Here is a 6359-nt window from a genome sequence, read left to right as displayed (position 1 = left end):
ATATTTAATTTTTTTTTAAAAACCTAGAAGGGGTACCACCTCTGGTGCAAGTGTAGGGACCCATAGCCTCGGAGAAGAAAATAAAGAGTACTCAGAGAAGACCTTGTGGATCCTCACTGAACACTTTGATATTTTCTTCTCCTACCGCCCCTATTCTATTTCCCTATTTCTTATTATTATTATTTCCCTATATATATATATATATATATATATATATATATATATATATATATATATATATATATATATATATATATATATATATATATATATATATATATATAAGATACAGATAGGCTCTAAGATACAGGTGAATGAGATAATTAGTGTTAGTTGAAGTAATGTCTCTCGTCATGATTTGAGCTTGTTGAATAATTAACATAATAAACATATCAGGGACCACGTGTCATGAACTTGTTATAGCGACCCGTGACACAAGTGGATCACTAGATCACACCGCAGGAACTTACGGTCAAAAAGGGGGACCAAAAAAAGATATTATAATCATTTTAATATCTATAAGTTTAACTGATACTCGTCTCCACTTCCCCTTCATGGGCCCTACAAAATCGTATTTATTTCGACATTTCTTGTTAGCCATTTTAGTGTCTATGTTATCGTCTATCACTTCCCAAACAGCCCGGGGGAAACAGATAACTGACAGTCGAGTTATAACTGACAAGGTTTTATTTACATTTTTATATTAAATTTTGGCTTGATTGCTCGGCCGTCATGTATATTAAATCCAGTGGGCTCGCACTGTGGTAATCTGCATTTTAATGGTTGGTGTTTGGTGGCGTAAATGGTTCGCCCAGCAGCGTTCGAACACCTGAGAGGATTCGAAGCCTCACGCACGTGTTTGCGTGACTAACGCTTTGCAGTTGTTTTTTAGCTTCGTGGGAAAACATAGTGTAATCACCCCACCCCCCCAAAATTGTTTAATAAATCCCCAAACATATTACAGGCACGTGTTTGGCTTCCGTGTACCGGTGTTTGGTTTCGTGTGTTTTGATCTGACGTTTCGAGTGTAAAGCAGCTTCGAGTCTTTATTTCGAGCGAATAACCACGTTGTTGGGGCCTCAAGGTGATGCGTTAACTATTTGTCAGTTTTGTTTCCTAATGAACACTTTCGACGGCCTTTCGTCAGCCTTCAATCCTGAGTCAGCCTTACTTAATCCTGATTCAGCTTGAATTAAGCTCTGATTCAGCTTGGATTAAGCTCTGATTCAGCTTGGATTAAGCTCTGATTCAGCTTGGATTAAGCTCTGATTCAGCTTGGATTAAGCTCTGATTCAGCTTGGATTAAGCTCTGATTCAGCTTGGATTAAGCTCTGATTCAGCTTGGATTAAGCTCTGATTCAGCTTGGATTAAGCTCTGATTCAGCTTGGATTAAGCTCTGATTCAGCTTGGATTAAGCTCTGATTCAGCTTGGATTAAGCTCTGATTCAGCTCGGATTAAGCTCTGATTCAGCTCTGATTCAGCTCAGATTAAGTTCTGACTTACAGATGTCCCAGCATAAATTCAGTATTTCAGACTTTAGTCATAATTGACTGGATTGCTGACTTTATTAAGCCTTGGTTCAACTCCAAGGTAGCTGGCCCTACCTGGGGACCGGGAATCGATCTCCGGCAGAGACAGAAACAAATGGGCAGAGTTTCTTTCACCCTGATGCCCCTGTTACCTAGCAATAAATAAGTACGTGGGAATTAAGACAGCTGTTACGGGCTGCTTCCTGGGAAGGGGGGGGGGTGAAATAAAAATCCGTTGATTGATAGTTGAGAGCCGGGCCGAAAGAGCCAGAGCTCGACCCCCGCAAGCACAACTAGGTGAGTACACACACACACACACACACACACACACACACACACACACACACACACACACACACACACACACACACACACACACACACACACACACGGATGGAATGCATTAGGCAGTGATGTGGTGGAGGCTGACTCCATACACAGTTTTAAATGTAGATATGATAGAGCCCAGTAGGCTCAGGAATCTGTACACCAGTTGATTGACAGTTGAGAGGCGGGACCAAAGAGCCAAAGCTCAACCCCCGCAAGCACAAATAGGTGAGTACAAATAGGTGAGTACACACATACATATATATATATATATATATATATATATATATATATATATATATATATATATATATATGTCGTACCTAGTAGCCAGAACGCACTTCTCAGCCTACTATTCAAGGCCCGATTTGCCTAATAAGCCAAGTTTTCATGAATTAATTGTTTTTCGACAACCTAACCTACCTAACCTAACCTAACCTAACTTTTTCGGCTACCTAACATAACCTAACCTATAAAGATAGGTTAGGTTAGGTTAGGTAGGGTTGGTTAGGTTCGGTCATATATCTACGTTAATTTTAACTCCAATAAAAAAAAATTGACCTCATACATAATGAAATTGGTAGCTTTATAATTTCATTAGAAAAAAATTAGAGAAAGTATAAAAATTCAGGAAAACTTGGCTTATTAGGCAAATCGGGCCTTGCATAGTAGGCCAAAAAGTGCGTTCTGGCTACTAGGTACGACATATATATATATATATATATATATATATATATATATATATATATATATATATATATATATATATATATATATATATATATGCGTTCGACATGGTACATGACAGCGTGAGTGACACTCATGCCAGTTGCTGTGTGTCAGGGTATATTCATTGCAAGATTTATATGTGTTGGTGCTTGTATTATTATGGGGGAGAGTGGACGGCCTCTGACTACTGTTGGCAGGCTGGCACACACACCTGCCCTGTCTCATGGCTCTTGTGTTCCACCCCTGCAACACGTCCTGCAAGTTTGGTTTTACTCCCTGGTCCCAATTCCTGCTGGGTGAATAGGGAAGAACGGGAGCAGGATTGGTGCCCAGTCAATCTTCTGCACGTTGACGTAGGGCGAGAGTTTTTTTTTTGTGTGTGTACTCACCTAGTTGTGCTTGCGGGGGTTGAGCTCTGGCTCTTTGGTCCCGCCTCTCAACTGTCAATCAACAGGTGTACAGGTTCCTGAGCCTATTGGGCTCTATCATATCTACACTTGAAACTGTGTATGGAGTCAGCCTCCACCACATCACTGCCTAATGCATTCCATTTGTCAACCACTCTGACACTAAAAAAGTGTGTGTGTGTGTGTGTGTGTGTTTACTATTTGTATCTGAAGAATTGAGCTGTTAGCTCTTGGACCACGCCTTTCTAATCAATTTTTTTCCTCTATTATGTCTACTATATTTTTTTATCTTACACAATCACTCCCACGAAGCAGCCCGTAGCAGCTAACTCCCAAGTACCTATTTACTGCTAGGTGAACAGGTGAATCAGGGTGAAAGAAACTGCTCATTTGTTCCTGTCTCTGCCGGGGATCGAACCCGAGGCCTTAGTACTACGACCCCAGAGCACTGTCCACTCAGCCGCGAGGCCCCCCGGTATATATGTGTTCCCAGGATGCAGACGACAATAGCTGGTTAGCTTCCTAGGTAGCTATGTACTACAGGATGAACAGGTGAATCAGGTGAAAGTAACTATTGCTCAAACGCCTTTTAAGGGGGTTTTTAAAATGATTTTTAACCCGCAATCTCTCTCCGTCTTCCTCCTCTCTAAACTTTAGAGTCTTAAGCATCTAATATTAGACCGCATTAAAGTTGAAATTCCAGTTTATTTAGATCTTACAAGAATAGTTGCTACATTTACAGGGTCATAATAATGTTATCCCACTAGTTAGAGAGCATAAAATAGTAACTATTGCTGATTACTCAATTATGTCTTGGTAATTAACTTTGTCCCTAGGGAGCACGCGCGCGTCTGGACTCCTAATTACACTATGGTAATCTTTGTTACATGTGTGTCCACTAGTGACGAGGATGTGTTGGGCAGGGGAAGTGTACTCTGTGTGCTCTGTGTACTCTGTGTGCTGTGTGTACTTTGTGTACTCTGTGTGGTCTGTGTACTCTGTGTGCTGTGTGTGCTCTGTACTTTGTGTACTCTGTGTGCTGTGTGTACTCTGTACTATGTGTGCTCTGTGTACTCTGTGTGCTCTGTGTACTCTGTGTGCTCTGTGTGCTCTGTGTACTATGTGTGCTGTGTGTACTCTGTGTGCTCTGTGTACTCTGTACTATGTGTGCTCTGTGTATTCTGTGTGCTCTGTGTGCTCTGTGTACTCTGTGTGCTGTGTGTACTCTGTGTGCTCTGTGTACTCTGTGTGCTCTGTGTGCTGTGTGTACTCTGTGTGCTCTGTGTACTCTGTGTGCTCTGTGTACTCTGTGTGCTGTGTGTACTCTGTGTGCTCTGTGTACTCTGTGTGCTCTGTGTACTCTGTGTGCTCTGTGTACTCTGTGTGCTGTGTGTACTCTGTGTGCTCTGTGTACTCTGTGTGCTCTGTGTGCTCTGTGTACTCTGTGTGCTCTGTGTACTCTGTGTGCTGTGTGTACTCTGTGTGCTCTGTGTACTATGTGTGCTGTGTGAAACTCTGTGTGCTGTGTGTACTCTGTGTGCTCTGTGTACTCTGTGTGCTCTGTGTACTCTGTGTGCTGTGTGTACTCTGTGTGCTCTGTGTGCTCTGTGTACTCTGTGTGCTCTGTGTACTCTGTGTGCTGTGTGTACTCTGTGTGCTGTGTGTACTATGTGTGCTGTGTGTACTCTGTGTGCTGTGTGTACTCTGTGTGCTCTGTGTACTCTGTGTGCTCTGTGTGATCTGTGTACTCTGTGTGCTGTGTGTACTCTGTGTGCTCTGTGTGCTCTGTGTACTCTGTACTATGTGTGCTCTGTGTGCTGTGTGTACTCTGTGTGCTCTGTGTGCTCTGTGTACTCTGTGTGCTCTGTGTGCTCTGTGTACTCTGTGTGCTCTGTGTACTCTGTGTGCTGTGTGTACTCTGTGTGCTCTGTGTGCTCTGTGTGCTCTGTGTACTCTGTGTGCTCTGTGTACTCTGTGTGCTCTGTGTGCTCTGTGTACTCTGTGTGCTGTGTGTACTCTGTGTGCTCTGTGTGCTCTGTGTACTCTGTACTATGTGTGCTCTGTGTGCTCTGTGTGCTCTGTACTATGTGTGCTGTGTGTACTCTGTGTGCTCTGTGTTCGTGTGCTTACAGGCAGGGGAATTATGAGGGGGTAAAGCGCCAAGTCATTACGACTATATAGCACTTGGAAGGGGTTAGGATAAGGATTTGGGATGGGACGAAGGGAAAGGAATGGCGCCCAACCACTAGTGGACAGTCAGGGATTGAGCGCCGATCTGCATGAAGCGAGACCGTCGCTCTACCGTTCACCCCAAGTGTGTTCTTAGATGTAATACTTAAGGGAAGTGTAACAGGTACTGGGCACAGTTACAGCACCGCTCCTGTGTCAGGTAAGTTTACTACGGGCTCGCCATAGCCCGTGCTACTCGGAACTTGTGTTTCGAGCAGCTAAATCTAAAACAACAACAGGTACTGAGTTCATTCTCCCATCAGGACAGAAGCGAGTGAATATTGTCTCCTTTCATCTGATGCACCTGTTAACCTAGCAGTAAACAGGTACCTGGGAGTTAGACAGATGCTACGGGCTGTTTCCTGGGGATTTGTAACAAAAAGGAGGTCTGGTTGAGGACCGGGCCGCTGGGACGCTAAGCCCCGAAACCATCTCAAGATAATCTCAAGAAGAAGGTTAGGCTAGATGTTTGGGGCTAGCCTCACCCAACTATCCTGGCATTTCTAACGATCCACTGCGACTTTCACAAGGTAAAGCCTGAAAATGGGGATGTGTTTTCCGTAGAGAACATGCTAACTCTCGCCATTTACCCGCACAGTTTCATAGTTTACCCGCTTCCACCATCTACTTTTAACATGATTTCATTCGGATTACCTGAAGATTTGGTTTACCTGGACTCGGATAACCAAGTTCCTTCAGTATACAATTTTCTGAGAGTAGGGTGAGAGAGGAGGGAGTGGGGGAGGGGGAGACCCGGGCACAACCGGGTACCTGATCTAGCATGTGTATTATACACACCCATATATTGACCACTAGGTGTTATCTGTAAACAAATCCACAAGGGCCGTGACGAGGATTCGAACCTGCGTCCGGGAGCATCCCAGACACTGCCTTAATAGACTGAGCTACGACAGGGTTAAAAGAGTTGAAACCGAAGTTCTACTGATGCATCACGTTAGTGTGATCTCTGTGTGTAATGGTGTTATCTGTATTTACTGATTAATCAACACTGGTATTAATGGCATTAATCATAGCGTTCCAGATTAATTAAATTTTGTGATTACTCTTTCGATTAAAATTGAGAATAGGAACCTGATTAATCACTAATGAAGACAGACCAGTGGTATTAGTGCACA

The sequence above is a fragment of the Procambarus clarkii genome, chromosome 93 (assembly GCF_040958095.1).
Source record: "Procambarus clarkii isolate CNS0578487 chromosome 93, FALCON_Pclarkii_2.0, whole genome shotgun sequence".
Lineage (NCBI taxonomy): Eukaryota > Metazoa > Arthropoda > Malacostraca > Decapoda > Cambaridae > Procambarus > Procambarus clarkii.
The sequence above is the reverse complement of the archived record's forward strand: the minus strand, read 5'-3'. Positions refer to the sequence as shown.